This window comes from Sciurus vulgaris, assembly GCF_902686455.1.
Source record: "Sciurus vulgaris genome assembly, chromosome: 4".
In the NCBI taxonomy this organism is placed as follows: Eukaryota; Metazoa; Chordata; class Mammalia; order Rodentia; family Sciuridae; genus Sciurus; species Sciurus vulgaris.
The window spans coordinates 85507828-85525378 of record NC_136464.1 but is presented as its reverse complement, the minus strand read 5'-3'; the positions used below and the strand labels follow the sequence as shown (position 1 = coordinate 85525378).

The following is a 17551-nucleotide window of genomic DNA, read 5'->3' as shown; positions in this document are numbered from 1 at the left end:
GCTCCATTCCTTGGGGCTTGAGATAAGGCAGAACATTGATACCGCCTTTTAATGGTGACAAGTTCTGCTCCTTCTAATGTTGAAGTTTGAACACTAGAGAAGCATGCCAAGGCAAGCATATTAAGCAGGTTTTATTTAAAGGTAATAACACAGACATCTCCTGGGAGGAAGAAGGGGGCCATGGCTGATGTTCTAAAGTCCCCAAGAAGTGAGCGCCCCACACATCTTTTATAGGTTTAAAGTCTCTTTTGTTCTCCAGTTCTCTCACCCCTTACACTCTCCTTCCTTCCTACTTGACTAGGCCTAGTTTCGCATTAAGTGAGAAGCCATGGGCAGGGGTAGGGGCCAAAGTGATTCAGGCAGGTAAGGCCCATGGGGCTTTAATTCGCAGCTCCATGCTTACAGTCCTTGATAAAGGCAGGTAAATTTGGTAATCAATGAGCTCCCGAGATCCTTGACATACCATTCTTTGAGGGGCAGTCTCCAACTTCCAGAGGCAGATGGCTTCATGGCTTCAACTTCCTTGATTTGACCCTATCCCCTATTTCTACACTAACTACCTGTCCTTATTCTGGCTTCAACATATGGCAGAAGATTGCAGCAGAGGAAATGACTCACATTAAGAGCCGAAAGCACAGAGAGACTCCACTCACCAGATTCAAATATATAACCCAAAGACAAAGAAGGAGACCCCATCTCCTCCAGCCACACCTACCCACCTTCAAGTACCACTATTAAGCCCATCAGAGATTAATTCACTGACTGGGTTAAGACCTCACAACTCAATCATTTCTCCTCTGAACCTTCTTGCATTGTCTAGCATATGAAGCTTTGGTGAACACCTAATATCCAAACCATAACCTAGGACAATTTAATATCCATATGTAAAAGAATGATGTTGGTTTGCTACTTCCTAACAGTCACAAAATTTAACTCAAAATGGATTAAATAGCTGAATTTAAGAAATATAACCTTATAAGTCCTAGGAGGATGCAAATGTATAAATCTTCATATACTTGATTTATACAACTGTTTCTAAGATATAGCACAAAAAATACAGCCAAAGGAAAAATAAATACATTGGACTTCATAAAAATTTAGGATTTTATTCTCTAAAGGACACTATTAAAAAGTTGAAACAACAGCTTCAGGATAAAAAAAAAGTCTGTAAATCATATTTCACAAGGATCTAATCTTCACAATATATTAAAGAACTTTTACAACTCAATAAGAAGACAAATACCCAGATTAAAATAGATTTGAATAGACATTTCTCCAAAGAAGATATGTAGATGGCTACTTAAGCACTTGAAAAGATGTTTAGTGTCATTAGTCATTAGTGGAATGCATATCAAATGACAATGTTGTACAACTATTCACATTAGGGTAAACTACAATCAAAGGATGCAATAACAAGTCTTGGCAGGGATGTACAGAAAGTTGAACCTGTCTGACTATTGGGAAAGCACCCAATTTGGAAAAAAATTCTGCCTGGCTCCTTCAAGAATTAAACCCATCATATTGAAGCCAGAATAGGGGACAGGCAGTTAGTGTAGAATAGGGGATTGGGTCAGATTGAGGAAATGGAGGCCATGAAGGCCATCTGCTTCTGGAAGTTGGAGATTGCCCTGGGAGAATGGAATGTCAAGGACCTGGAGAGCTCATTGATTACAAATTCACCTGCCCTTGTCAGGGACTACAGGCAAGGAGATGCTAATTAATGTCCCATGGGCACTTACCTGTCTGAATCACCTTGGCCCTGCCCCTGCCCATAGCTTCTCACTTTATGCAAAACTGAGCCTAATCCTGTAGGCAGGAAGGAAAGAGATTAAGGGAAAAAGAATGGGAGAAAAAAAAAACCTATAAAAAGGACAAGATTTGGTCATCCTATGGATTCTGCCTTTGGGTTCCCTTCTTCCACCTGGGGGGAAGTTTGCTTTTACTTTTCTTTAATAAAGTTGTGTGTCGGTGTGCTTCTCTGGCACTATACTTCAACACCTGAGGAAGCAGGACTCATCACCGGTAAAAGGCGGTATCAATATGACCAAATGATACTATTCCTAGGTCCACATCAAATAAGTGAAATCTGTGTCTAAACAAAAACTTTTACATGAAAGTTCATAGAACAATTACTACAGTCCAAATGTGGACACAGTGCAAAAGTTTGTTACACTGCTATTTTAATGTTTAAAACTAAATGTGAAACATTTATCACATGAAATATTATTCAGTAATAAAAAGAAAATGAAAACATGATTCATACTACAACATGGATGAAACTTTAAAAAAAATGCACAGCATAAAAAGCCAGACCAAAAAGGCTCACATATTTACCTCATGTACATATATATCTAAATGACTGATATGATCCTACAATATGTACAATCAGAAAAATGAGAAATTATCCTCTGCTTATGTATGATTTATCAAAATGAATGAAGTGTATTATACTGTCATATACAACAAACTAGAACAAATAAAAAAATAGAAGGAATAAAGAGGTTCACATAAAATAAATTTCCTTTTTAATAAAATGCCAAGATTAGATAAATCTATAGACATACAAAGGAGAGACATGGTCACAAGAATATGGGAAAGAAGAAAAACGTGCAGTGATAGATAAGGAAATACAGGGTTCTCTGGTGGGTGATAAAAATGCTCTGTGATAATGGCTCTATGGGATGCATAATTTAATACTTTAATCAATTGAATCATAAACTTAGAAAGATAAATGTTTTGCTACATGAATTATAAATTAATGAAAAAATCAAAGTGGAAATAGTGGCTGGATTTCAAGGAAAACCACACTAAAGGAGAGCAGTGTAATTGGACTAGTCATCAATCCACAGTGTGGTATGGAGGGAAATGGAAGACTAAATATCACGTCTTCTCTTTTACAAACTGACCTCCGGCTTATGTTCCCAAAAGCCTAACTCCAACCAGATTTCAGATTACAAGAAAGCTGAAAGTGCAGTTGGTTTTCTACAAGGGAAGGAGAAACAGAAGGGTAGAACTTAGTTCTGGAGTGAAATTCTAGAATATCTCTGCCAACTCTTAATGTCTTGCTATTCTTTCCTTTGTCACGATGCCCAATAAATTACTGTCAAGCAAGAAGTAATATGACAAACCTTATTTTTCACCAGATTTTATGACTCTATTATAATACAATTAGTTCTGTACTCAGTGATACTTATTTGTCTATGTGTGTTCTTCCATTGGAGAATGAAAAGAGATCATGAATTGTAGGAGGTTGCAATCTACTTAGTCATATTGGAGAAAAAGTGTTACAAATATCAAGTTTTTAAGTTGTGTAGGCTGTGGGAACTTGGAGGGAATCATTTCAGCTGAAGATCATAAATTTAGAGAACAAAAAATAAATTACATTAGTGGGTATTTTCAATTTTTCATTAGCTAACTAGTTACATCAGCAAAGGACAGTTTATTGTTGTTGTTGTTTAATGCAGGTGCCTAGACCTAATCAAAGAGTTAGTATGTTAGAATCTGTCTCATAGGATCTAATGGGAGGGTCTTAGTAACCTTTATACCTGAAAATGTTCCCCAAATGTTTCTAATGTTCATTGATATATAGAGTTCACTCCTGTAAATAGTCTCCTGGGGAACAAAGACCATGCTTTACTCTCGGTCTTTGGACCCAAGTCCAGATGTGATTTCAAATAGAGGTTCACAGCTCTAGCTCATATCCATTCACACTTCACATCTATTTCTTAGGCACAATTACAGGTGCATGTTTATCTGTTTGTGTGCACAGGTAAAAATATCTTGCTCATTCTCTATCATAAGAGTCAATTGTATCAAGGATGGTGACCATAAATTACTCCTTAATAATTTAATTACTAAATAGGTAATTGCAAAATTCTTATCTATCCTATCAAATTTTGTAGAGGTACACTATTGATTAGGTTTATTTTTTCACCTGAGTCTGAGCATCTGTTTACCCTTATTAATATCGTTAACTTCCATATTTTGATGCAAGACATTTTATGGGAACCTGTCATTAACAGTGTGGAAAACTAATTGCAAGTTGTATTAAGTTTTTCCCACAAAACACCTCAGAAGTAAAAACATATGCTAATAAGAACAGATAATTTTTATCCATATATCTGCGAAGACAGATGGAAGGTACCAAAGACATGAAATTTCAATTCACTGGAGTACTGTAGGGAACATTCCTCAAGCTTATCTGACAGCAGTTGCTGATGCCATGGTCTAAGTAAGCAAGACCAGTCCTGGACAGAGAAACTGAGGTAAAGGTAAAGACTTGCCATAGATTGAAGGTCTTTGCAGCTGCTGAGGCTGAATTAGGAGCTGAGGGGAGGCCTTGCTTATCAGCATCCCAGCAAGCTGTGATGTGAGCTCACCTCATGCTGTATGCTGGAGCTTACCATCCCCCCAGTCCTTTGTCTTAGACCTGTTGCTGGACAGAATTACTTAGGCATACTTGGTTTGTTTACAATAACTTGACATATAGTGCACCTATAGGCTTATTCTGTTATGCTTTGACAAGAGTGCTAACCTGATTGGATAATGTGCCTATATATGTCCTGTACAATCCTAAGTAAAATTAGATCTGGTGCCTTCAGAGCCTGGTCTTCGATATCTGAGTGTGCATTAGGTAGGCATCATACGTCCTCACCCTCAGCAGACCCTGTCTCCAAACATCTACAGATAATCCTGTTTCTAATATGATAGGTAATCTATTCAGATTTGATTAGAGTTATTTGTACCTGTATGATAGTTCATTAAAAAATAGGCTCGGGGGCGACGGCGGGCGGCGGCGGCTCTCGTAGGCGGTTCCGGTCCTGTATCTCGGGGCGGCGGCGGCTCATGGCGGCGACCGAGCTGCGAGGAGTGGTGGGGCCGGGCCCGGCAGCCATTGCAGCTCCTGGCGGCGGCGGCGCAGGTCCCCCAGTGGTGGGAGGAGGCGGCGGCCGCGGAGACGCAGGGGCCCGGCTCCGGGGTCGCGTCAGGGACGGTGGCCACGGCAGCTGCGGGCGGCCAGGGCCCCGGGGGCCGGGGGAGTGGCGACGGCTGGCCCAACCCCTGCGCCGCCGGCTGGGGGCTCGGGCGGCTCGGGCCTGGGGGTTCGGGCTCGGATCGAGAGGGCTGGCTCTTCAAAATGGCCAATTATATCAAAGGCTACCAGCGGCGGTGGTTCGTGCTGAGCAACGGGCTCTTGAGCTACTACAGGTCAAAGGCAGAAATGAGACATACCTGCCGTGGAAGCTATTAACCTCGCCACAGCCAACATCACTGGGAGGACTCCTGCAACTTTATCATTTCCAATGGGTGCGGCTCTCAGACCTACCATCTGAAGGCTAGCTCAGAAGTGGAACGGCAGCGCTGGGTGACAGCCCTGAGTTGGCCAAGGCCAAGGCTGTGAAGATGCTGGCAGAATCAGATGAATCAGGAGATGAAGAGTCTGTCTCACAAACTGACAAGACTGAACTGCAGAACACCCTCCGGACCCTCTCCAGCAAAGTGGAGGACCTGAGTACCTGCAATGACTTGATAGCCAAGCATGGCACAGCCCTGCAGCGTTCCCTCAGTGAGCTGGAGTCCCTGAAGTTGCCTGCTGAGAGCAATGAAAAGATCAAACAGGTCATGAGCGAGCCACACTCTTTAGGATAACATCCAATGCCATGATCAATGCCTGCACGAGACTTTCTCATGTTAGCCCAGACCCACAGTAAAAAGTGGCAGAAGTCACTGCAGTATGACAGAGACCAGCGTATCCGACTGGAAGAAACCCTTGAGCAGCTGGCAAAGCAGCACACCCACCTGGAGAGGGGCCTTCCGGGGAGCCAGCAGTGCTGCCTGCGAACACTCCTGGCAGCGCAGGTTCTGGTAAAGATCAGTGTTGCTCTGGGAAAGGAGACATGAGTGATGAAGATGATGAGAATGAATTTTGTTGATGCACCAGAGATCATCACCATGCCTGAAATTTGGGCCACAAAACGTACTGGCAGGCAACATCAGTGGAGCCAGCAGTGACATTAGCCTTGATGAACAGTACAAGCATCAGCTGGAGAGACGAAGAAGGAAAAGAGAACTAGAATACCATACAAGCCAAACGATAGCCTCAATTAGGAGTATCATGAAGAACTGCATTGGAAAAGAACTCTCTAAGATCCCATGCCGGTGAACTTTAATGAGCCCTTATCCATGCTTCAGCGCCTTACTGAAGATCTGGAATACCATGAGCTTTAGACCGAGCCGCAAAATGGTGAGAACTCTCTAGAACAGCTCTGTTATGTTGCAGCTTTTACCGTGTCCTCCTATTCCACTCCTGTCCTTCCGTACCAGCAAGCCATTCAACCCACTCCTTGGGGAGACCTTCGAGCTGGACCGACTAGAGGAGAATGGGTACCGATCCCTCCTGTGAGCAGGTGAGTCATCATCCCTCCGCTGCAGCTCATCATGCCGAGTCCAAAAATGGCTGGACCGCTGCGTCAGGAAATCAAAAATCACCAGCAAGTTTTGAGGCAAATACCTCTCCATTATGCCCCTTGGTACCATCCACTGTATTTTCCATGCAACTGGGGCATCACTACACTTGGAAAAAGTTACTACAACAGTGCACAACATTATTGTGGGCAAGTTGTGGATAGATCAGTCTGGTGAAATTGACATTATAAATCACAAGACGGAGACAAGTGTAATCTTAAATTTGTTCCTTATAGCTACTTCTCTCGGGACGTAGCAAGAAAGGTGACAGGGGAAGTGACAGATCATCAGGAAAAAGTTCATTTTGCCCTTGTGGAACTTGGGATGAGAAAATGGATTGTTTCACAAAATACAACCAGCCGTTGGGGAAAATGGGGGTGATGCTTGACAGAGAGTCCACGAAGCAGAGGAAAGCAGGGTCATGCTATGGAAAAGGAATCCTTGTACCGAAGAATGCAGAAAATATGTACTACTTTTCAGAGCTGGCTCTGACTCTCAACACCTGGGAAGGCGGCACTGCACCCACAGACAGCCGGTTACGGCCTGACCAGAGACCTGATGGGAAAATGGGCGCTGGGATGAAGCCAATGCTGAGAAGCGCGCCTGGAGGAAAACAAAGACTTTCCAGAAAAAAGAGAGAAGCAGAAGCTATGAAAAGCCACGGAAGATGGCACGCCATATGATCCTTATAAGGCATGTGGTTTGAGCGGAAGAAGGACCCTGTGACCAAGGAGTTAACCCATATTTATAGGGGTGAATATTGGGAGTGCAAAGAAAAGCAGGACTGGAACTCATGCCCAGACATTTTTTGAAGCGCCAGTAACACAAAGGAAGGGATCAAAACGGAGAAGAGGACAGAGGATGTGCAGGAAGCTGGCAGTTGTGACTCTACCAAGTGCTTTCCCTCAAGTTGTCTGTCTTAACCAATCATTTTTTCCAAATCAATCCCAGAAGCAGACACCAGTGGTGGTGATTGGCTGGTTGCCTTAGCTGATTGATGCTGAAATCGATGTACTAGATACCTTGTAAGGGAGAGGTTTAGTGGCTGAAAGTTAGTGTTATTTCACTTCTACAAAGTCAAGTATTCTTGGCTCTTCTTCCTCCTCTGCCCCATTTAAGGTGATGTCATTCACCCTCCCCTTGTAGTATCTCTGCTCAGCCAAGATCTGCGTAAACTTGTGATTCATGAGCATTTTGGTGCTGTTCAGAGCAAGAACTGATTTAAAGTTCCTTTAAAAAGAAACACGTAAGACTTAACCAGCAGAGACATGGAGAGTGATTGCAGTGGAGCTTAGGCCTGACTTGCGAAAGGTGTTCACCCCTGGGGTTGGTTTAATGGGCGTTGCGCACAGATAACAGGTATTAGACACACCTGCGAGTGATTGTTTCTGTAGGGCTGGAATTTTCAGTTACCTTCTTGGAAGTTTCTATCTTCACTCACGTGAAACACCCCTCTGCTGTTCTCCATCTTCTTGGCAGCAACTGGAGGCCACTTGGTGGTTGGTAAAAGAGTCACATTATCCTCATAACGGGGTTTTACGGACTTCCTCAGGCAGAGAACTTCTGAGAACACAAGGCCAGGATGGAAAAAGACTGCTGGCCACTCTCTTACCTTCCCGGTTACTCCTCACCCGCTTCCTTCATTGCCTTTTAGCTTCTCTCTCCCGGCACAATACCAATTTGGGCCTGTGCCCCAGGCTGGAGCAAATCATTGCCTGTCCCCTTCCGGTATACTTCAGAATTCGAGAGAAGTTAATCTGGAACAAAGCGTTTTTCCACCATCTCTCAAGGCCCCATGGACTGGAGCCACCTCTGGAATAATGTGTTAAATATCTGTATATTATATATATGTAGAGAAAAATTCTAATTTTTTTTGTTTGACTTTCCTCCTTCCCATTAAGAATCTTGGTTTTTAATATCACTTGTCTCCCTGGGACTCTCTTGGACATGAGTTGATGTGGATTGGCATCCCTTTCCTTTCCATCTTCTAAGAGGCAGATTTGAAACCCGAGTGGGATCACGTCTAGCAGTTACTGAGCAGGGAGTCTGTCCATGGTTTGTATCTTGGGGTGCCCACTGCTGTCTGGGCTCTGCTTCTCCTTATTACCTGACTCTTGAAAATGAAATCCTAATCTCTTTCTTGCCACTTTTGTTTCTTTTGTTAGGAAGAGTATGGGTAGAAAATCAGGAGGGTAATTTCCTGTTTACTCCTGCCTCTGTCCAGCACATAGGCTAAATCCCAAAAGAACTTTCTTCCTAGGATATGGGGCTGAAAGCACCATCAAGTGGGGTGGATCAGCGAACTGTGCCGGTTGGGTCCTGGCTTCCTTCTTATTGTATGTTCTGTATTTGTTTTAGTTGTCTTGTTCAGAAATCTCCCCTGTGCATCCCACCCTTGGTTGAGGATCACAAATTGAGGTGCCTTCCTTGTATGCTTTTGTTAGTGTTTTTTGTTTTTGTTCCTTAACTGCTGAGCCTCAGCCAGTGTGGGTCCTGGGGGGGAGACTATCATTCCAGAGGAAGCCATCCCTCCAGGGAAATTGGATTTTACTGGGTAAATTAGTACTTTAATCCTTCCCCACCATCCCTCCTTGCTGTGATAAACATGAGAGAGGAGGGACTCATTGCTGGAGGAATGTTCTCCTAAGAATGCTTTTCCCAGCACAAGCAGAGGTTATGCTAGGGCTTCTTTCAAGCAGGCCTGTGAAAGCAGGAACCTCATCTGGGGCTTTGGATAGGGTGTGAATTCCCCAACTAAATTGAACTTCCTGCTTTATCCCCCCTTTTCCTCCTCTACCATCTACACTACATTTCTGGCTTGATCCCCAGATTCCTGCTAATGGAAGCAGCTTAGAGTCCGTCAGGTGGAATAAAGTCACATGAAAATGAAACAAAAAAAAAAAAATATTCATCCTTTTTGGTTCTTAAATGTATGGCTAAAAATCTCAAGCTAAATGCAGTTAATTATTTTAATTCTTTAAAAAAATATTTTAAAGCAGTGTAATTCACACTGTCATGAAACCAGCTGGGATGATGGTACATAACTGAGGGGAAAGGAAATATATAGTGCATTTTTACTGAGCCATGAAGAATGAAATTATTGCCCTTGTTGGTAAATGGGTGGATCTGGAGAATATCATGCTAAGTGAAATTGGCCAGACTCAGGAAATCAAGTGTTGAAGTTTCTCCCATATGTAGAAGCTAGAACAAATAAGGGAGGAGCAATTAAAAGAAAGAAATTAAAGGTGTCAAATAGGTATAGAAATAGGTAGAGAAATAGGTGAAGAACTCAAACTATCACTATTTGCTGATGACATGATTACATATTTAGAAGATCCAAAAATTTCAACCAAAACTTTCTAGAATAAGTGAATTCAACAAAGTATCAGGATATTAACTTAATACACATAAATCAAACACATTCCTATACATCAGTGATGAATCCACTGAAAAAGAAATTAAGAAATCTACCCCATTCACAGTAGCCCAAAAACAAATAAAATGATTGGGAGTCAATCTAACAAAAGAGGTAAAAGACCTCTACAATGAAAACTACAGAGCATGACAGAAAGAAATTGAAGAAGACCTTAGAAGATGGAAGACTTCATCTGTTCCTGGATAGACAGAATTAATTTTGTCAAAATGGCCATACTACCAAAAGCATTATGCAAATTTAATGCAATTCCTATTTAAAATGCCAATGACATTCTTCATAAAACTAAGAAAAGCAATTGTGAATTTCACCTGGAAAAATAAGCAAAGCAATTCCTAGCAAAAAAAAAAAAAAAAAAAAAAAAAAAAAAAAAAAAAAAGGCAGGAAGCATCACAATATCAGACTTTAAACTATACTGTAGAGCAATAGTAACAAAAACAGCATGGTATTGGCACCAAAACATATGCATAGACCAATAGAAGAGTAGAAGACACAGAGTCAAACCTAAATAAATACAGTTATCTCATATTAGACAATGGTACCAAAACATTACTGGAGAAAAGATAACTTATTCAACAAATGGTGCTGGGAAAAAAATGGAAAAATAATGTAACAAAATGAAGTTAAACCTCTATCTCTCACTCCACAGGAAACTCAACTCAATGTGGATCAAAGACTTAGGCACTAGAACAGACACCCTGTGAGTAGTAGAAGAAAAAGCAAACCCAAATCTTGACCATATCTGCCTAGGATCTGACTTGCTTAAAAAGACTACTAAAGCACAAGAAGTTAAATCAAGAAGCAATATATGAGACGGACTCAAAGTAAAAATCTTTTTCTCTACAAAAGAAACAATCAATAATGTGAAGAGAGAGTCTACAGATTGGGAGAAAATCTTTATCACATGTATCTCAGATAAAGCATTATTCTATAGGATATATAAAGAACTCAAAAATCTTAACTCCAAAAAACCAAATAACCCAATTAAAAAATGGGATAAGGAACTGAACAACTGAACAGACACTTCACAGAAGAAAAAATACAATTGATCCACAAACACATGAAAAAAAAATGTTCGACATCTTTAGCATTTAGAGAAATGAAAATAAAACATACTCTAAAATTTTATCTCACTCCAGTCAGGTTGGCAATTATCAAGAATACAAGTAATAATAAGATTTGGCAAGAATGTGGGGGAAAAGGTACCCTCATACTTTGCTGGTGGGTCTGCCAATTGGTGCAGTCTGGAAAAGCAGTATGGAAATTCCTCAGAAAACTTGGAATGTAACCACCAATTGACCCAGTCATTCCACTCCTTGGTTTATGCTTAAAGGACTTAAAATAAGCATACTACAATGATCAAGTCACATTAATATTTATAGCAGCTCAACTCACAATCGCCAAAGTATGAAACTAACATAGGCGTCTTTCAACAGATGAATGGAGAAAGAAATTGTTGTATATATACAGAGTGGAATATTATTCAGTCATAAAGAAGAATGAAATTATGGCATTTGCTGGTAAATGAATGTAGTTGGAGAATATCATGCTATGCAAAATGTCAATCCTCCCAAAAAAAACCCAAATGCCAAATTATTTCTCTGATATGCTGAGGCTAATTCATAACAAGCACTAGGGAAGAATAGAATTACTTTAGATTAGGTTGAGGGGAATGAAGAGAGGGGCTGGGGTACTGAGGTAGAAAGGATAGAGTGAAACAGGAATTATTTACCTCATGTACATATATAACTGCATGATCATTGTGATCCTACAACATGTAGAATCAGAAAAATGAGAAATTATACTGCATTTATATATGATTTATCAAAATGCATAGATGCATTCTACTGTCATGTAAAATTAATTAGAACAAATTAAAAAGAATTTAAAGTAGGTGGAAGGGGGAATCCCATGAAAACAGAAGGGAGATCAATGGAGCAGAAGAAGAGATTAAAAAAGAGAGGGAACTGATGGAATGTAACTGACCTATGTATGCTATATATGAGTGTACTACAGTAGTCTCACCTTTATATATATTTCAAAAGCAATAATTTTAAATAACTATAAATAAAGAGCATTATATTAGAGGAATGGGAAAAGGCAAGAGTGGAAGGAAAGAGAAAGTTCTGGGGACTGATTCATCAGGTATGGTAAATGCACTAAATTACATATCTAGATTCCCTAGATAAAGAAAGTAGATTAGTGCATTTTTATGACTAATCATTTTACAGTTTGGAATAATTACTTATTGATTGTTGGACTTTAAAAAAGTCTTGGGTCTACTTAGTAGCAGGATGGTTTAGATTCATGGTTTGAGGAACTGTTGGAAAATTCTGACATCAGTAGTCGGTTCTATTTGTGTCTTGTCAGAGAATGCAGTGATTATGTGTGAGGAAGTCAGGAATGGGCACCTGTAGTAAATAGGGTGTGTGCACCATGGATGGTGAAGGTTGAAGTCAACACTATTGTGAAAATTCAGTGACTTATGGGATCACCTTCCTTGTCCAAGCTCCCAAACTCATTTGTTTGTTGTCTCGAGGGATTTTCATAAAATAATGGTACTAATACATCCAGAAGATAGACTGTTGATAGGTGGTGATGGATAGAAAAAGGGAAAATAGGAAATAAAAAATGCCTACATGTAGGCTGGGGAAAATCAGTACTTTTGGGGGACGATCTCTATTATGATCAGTAGAGTGCTGGGGCAGAGATATCTAGAAGTTATCATTCCATTTGTTCAGGAGAAAAATCACAGTCTCTTCATAGGACTTTAGTAGTTCATCTAGCTCTTTAATACTTTAGAGTTAAAATAGTTTTTCTTCATATTATAACTAGGACATTATGGTACTTAAATGAGGCATAATACAGTATACTTTTCTTAATTTTTAAAATACATCTTTATATATTTTAAATTTAATATGTGTACTATTCAGTCACTGAGTAGCTCATGCAGTTTAATATTTTCCCCAAGCTCTGACAGCTTTATGTCATAGATTTATATATATATAGTCCATGCTTGTGTTATAAGTTCAGAAAATTGGGATTTTTCTTAAATCTTGAGACCCTTCATACTGATGAATTCATGGCGTCATTTCCATCAGAGGTAAATACTTATAACTGATATAAAAAACGTCATGGAATTTAAAAGTTGATGCTCATTTTGTAATATGTAGAAATAGTAAATATTTTGTTTCACAATGGACATGTCTATAGATAACATAATCAATTCACAATTGCTCTAAGGAATATAGACATAACATGTAGAAAATGATCTATATGTAGAATACACACAGAAAAGAAGCAAAAATAATTTTGAATTTAACATACACATTCAAAACAAATATTAAATCTTGATAATGAGAGAAAAAAGAAACATTTGGGACAAGGTAGAACACATGCATGCAAGTACTCAAAATTTTGAATAAGAAACAGCTAGAAAGTAAATCATTACTAAATTTTTCTCTCTAGAAAAAACTTGAGCAGAGATTATAAAAATATTTAAAGGAAATTTATCTCAGTAATTCCTAGAATTTCTAAGGAGTTATTGCCTGCCCCATCCCCACTTCCTTTCACTTTTCACTCTGCCTTCTCTGTTTCTTCCCCACACTTCTTCATGACCTTTTTCCCAGAGGCCTTGCAGAAATCACATGAGGTGAGAGGCCTCAGAATCCCACTGCCTAAAATTCAGGACATAGCTGCTCATCCTGCTTGAGTCTCAAGATGAAAATAGAGCCTGGTACACAATAAATAATCAAGAAATACTTGTTGGAAGAATAAATAGATGGTATGATTTTTTTTCAGCATGATTTTGCTCTTGAGTATTCTCTGTTTCCAATCAGACTCTGATGCCCTGAAAATAAGTTCTAGCTATTATTTTGCTTCCAAATCAAATTTATCCTCTTGCCTGACTTAGCCTTGGTGTAAAAATTACAGTCAAAACAGTCAATGTGACCAACAGCTGAGAAAGTGTGAAGAATTCTGTGTAAAGTAAATAAAGGTGAACTTGAAAAAGGATTAAAGATTAATCATCTTTAATTAATTAAAGATGTAATTAAATCATTAACCAAATTTTAAGAACCTTATCCAGAATAGAAATGGTTGTCCAAACTCCTTTATTAAAAGTTAAATGTGCCATCAGGAAAATATCTTAATAGAAGATACTAACAGTTCCTCACGTCTAATTATATAATAATTTATTTTCAAGTGTATTCAAGTGCTAAGTATTTGTGGAGGTATATATGTGGAGTTGAGGCTTTCTATGTGAAGGAAATTAGCAAATAAAAATCATAAATGTAAATAAAAATAAATGCACATAAAAGTAACATGGAGAATCACAATTAAATATATTAACTCCTGAAAATTTTATTAAATGTTTTAAGCATAAAGAGTCTTCCTAAACAAGGGAGATAAATGAAAATCTAGGAAAAGTGCATGCTTCTTTGTCGCTTGTTTTTGGGGAGGCTGCCCAGTTATTTTCTGGAATATTTAAACTCTTTGGGTTTGGGTTGGCACTTTACCGAATCTCTCCTACAGAAAACAAGGCAAGGTTCCAATCATTGCCATTATTCAATGATTGTTTATTTTCTAGCTTGTCCATCATCTCCATTTCAATGTGGTAACTGTTGAGTAGATTGTCCTAGACAGCAATCTATCATTCACCAAAGATAACTCAATCCTCTCAGACCTTTCCAGAGAATAGCTGTAGCACTCAAGAATGTAATTTTCATAATGGCATCCTGGGATCCTGAAATCTTTCATTCACTTCATAGGAGAAGTCATTTCTCTGAAAGTGGTCATGTCATCATTGACTCATGGCAGGGGACCAAGAGAGGTTGCTTCAGCTAGTTGAAGGAGAACTTGAAAAGGGATCAATTAAGGATTAATTATCTTTAATTAATTAAAGATGTAATTAAACCATTAACCAAATTTTGTGAAAACCAAAATTTCACTTGCCAAGCCTGCTCATAGTTCCTCACCATGGTGGAAATCATCCCAGAGACCAAGTACATCTTCATTTGGTAAAGTGAAGACAGCAAAGTCTGCTGACTATGAATTAAAACACATTTTCTATCTTGAGGTAACCAGTAAGACCAAAATTTGATTTTTTCAATATCCAGATAAACTACTATGGAATATCATATAAATGTTGAATGAGTAATTGATTCATTAAAATATTTACGCCTTAAACCAAACTAACAAAGTGGCATAGCATTGCATTTAGATAAAGGGAGAAGTTTAATAAATTAGTAGTAAGTTTCTTACTTCTGAGGAATTGAGATGTGTAAAGTATTTAGAAATAAATAGAAAACAGTTTCTATTAAACTATTAGCTCTCAGTTGGGGAGGATATGTAGTACAGAACTTTCAAAATATTTACTTCAAGAGAAATTTGGGAGAATCAAGTTATAAGAAAGGAAATAGTGAGGAAGACCAACTGAGAGGGAAAGAAATGGTAATGGCTTATAAACCTGTTGGCAGAGTTAGAAGATGAGGGACAGAGAGGATAAAATAAAATCACTGCTGGTCTAGCAAGACATCTTCAATTCCAACCACTGAAAATTATGGACAATCTACACAAAGGTGGTAGGACAATGTCACACTTTTGAAGCTGAACAGATCTTGATAAATCTATGTCACTGATCAATATAAAAAGCTACTTCACCTCCATGAACTTCAGTTCCTCCCTGCCATCCCAGGGGATTGAACTCAGGGGCACTCAACCACTGAGCCACATCCTTAGCCCTATTTTGTATTTTATTTAGACACAGTGTCTCACGGAATTGCTTAGCTCCTTGCTTTTGCTGAGGTTGGCTTTGGACTTGTTATCCTCCTGTCTCAGCCTCCTGAGCTGCTGGGTTTACAGGCACATGCCACCTTTCTTGGCTAACTTCAGTTTCAACATGTATAAAATTGGTAAGTTGTTATGAGGAATATATATGATCATATATGTTGAACTCTATGTTCACAATAGGTTCCAGTAAAACATTAGAACCTGTTCAATTCCTCTTAATGCACAAGGGTCATTATTTCTAATCCTGAGACAATAGTAACTACAGTCTGCCAAAAGATTCCTATTGTTTTTGCTTTTCAAAATTAAATACTATGCAGAATCCTGAACTGAACTCACCATGGGATACTTTGTCTCTCTCTATCTTAATAACAACCTCTAAACGTATTTCTTTGAATGGAGACTCATATTCCCAGTGTTTGCATTGAGAGATCAGTAATGTGTGGAGACATATTGGAGTGTAGGGCAAAAGAAAAAAATCAATAATGCAGATGATGTCTCTACTTTAAAACCTGATTTATTGCTCATCATAATTTTTGTCATAATTTTGATTTTCAAAAATTTCTGTACAATCTAATTAATCTGATTACTGATTCTTTCATATCTCCTTTAATTGTGTGCCTGAAGCAGGTAGTTCACTTGCCTAAGCCTAGCTCTGTCTCTGTGGGTCATGTTTTTAGTAAGAGGTTCAGAAATTTGTTTCTGTGTCACTTTGCCACAAATCTCAGGATGAACTTAATCATAGTATATTCTGTCAAACCAGAAATAAGTTTTGAGGTGAGAACTATCACCTGCAAAGAAGGCCTGGGAATAGTTTACCCTAACTGGGCACATGGGATCTCCTGTGGGCTTCCACTCTGCTCTTATTAAACATGGCTGTACCCAGGGCTTGATCACTGACCCTTTGTATGTAGCACCAAGTCTGCATCACTGGAAAACTTGGCATTTCTCTTTTCATTAATAACACCCCTGCTGTTTTATATTTGTCTAATGGTAAACGATGATTCATTAAACACTTATAGCACACAGGGCATTGGAATATCTTTTCATTTTCTCTATTAATTAAAAAGCTGTTCTTTGACCTAAGTCTCAAATATGATGGATTTGCTCAACAAAAAAGAAAAGGCAAGAAATCAGAGAAATCAGAGTGAGAGATCCGAACCCTGTAAATGCACAGGAATTAGACAACAAACCACCATGTCTATAGTTGAAAGATCTTTATGATCCACACAATACTAGAGGCATCATGCTGCTTGGAGTCATAAAGTACTGGAAATAAAGCTTCAGAAACAACCCATTTAAAAAGTCAGCATAGTCTTGGGAATAGAGAAAATATATGAAGCTAAGTTATCATGGAAAAGGAAAAAATGACCAGAGTCTGGGGAAATGTTGGCAGTTCATACTGCCAGAGTTTAGAGAACAGAACTCTATGATTATTCCAGAAAAGTAAGGAATTGGCTATGAATCAGATGGAATTAGGTAACCACTCTGCTGATTGCAGACATGGAGAAGGGCATAATTATCAGGGAGTAAATCATCACCAACCATCACGGTTCACCTGGAACTGAGAAGGTTTCTTTCAATTTGTTGATGCAGGGCTAAAACCAGGACAATCCCAGGGAAACTGGAATAGCACCAAGGAAATTGGGATGGCTAATTATTGTTGCATGAATCAGAGGTTCAAACTCAGCAATCAACAGTCAGAATGACAGAACTGGAGCAGGTAAGCCAAGTCAAGTTATGCACTTAAAATGGAAGGTAGACAAGTCAGGCAATGGGATGGGCTAATTCAGACAAGGGAATATAGCCAAGACAGTTGAAATTCTCAATTATTTAAAAAAAATTTGTAAGGCTAATGGAATAGAT

General features: G+C 39.1%; 1 pseudogene across 1 annotated transcript; it reads left to right on the top strand.

The window, feature by feature from the left end:
• The first annotated feature begins 4795 nt into the window (after positions 1-4795).
• LOC306658678 (oxysterol-binding protein 1-like) lies at positions 4796-7331 on the top strand (annotated as a pseudogene). The gene has a single exon. The product of its transcript is annotated as an oxysterol-binding protein 1-like (transcript).
• Positions 7332-17551: the final 10220 nt, after the last annotated feature.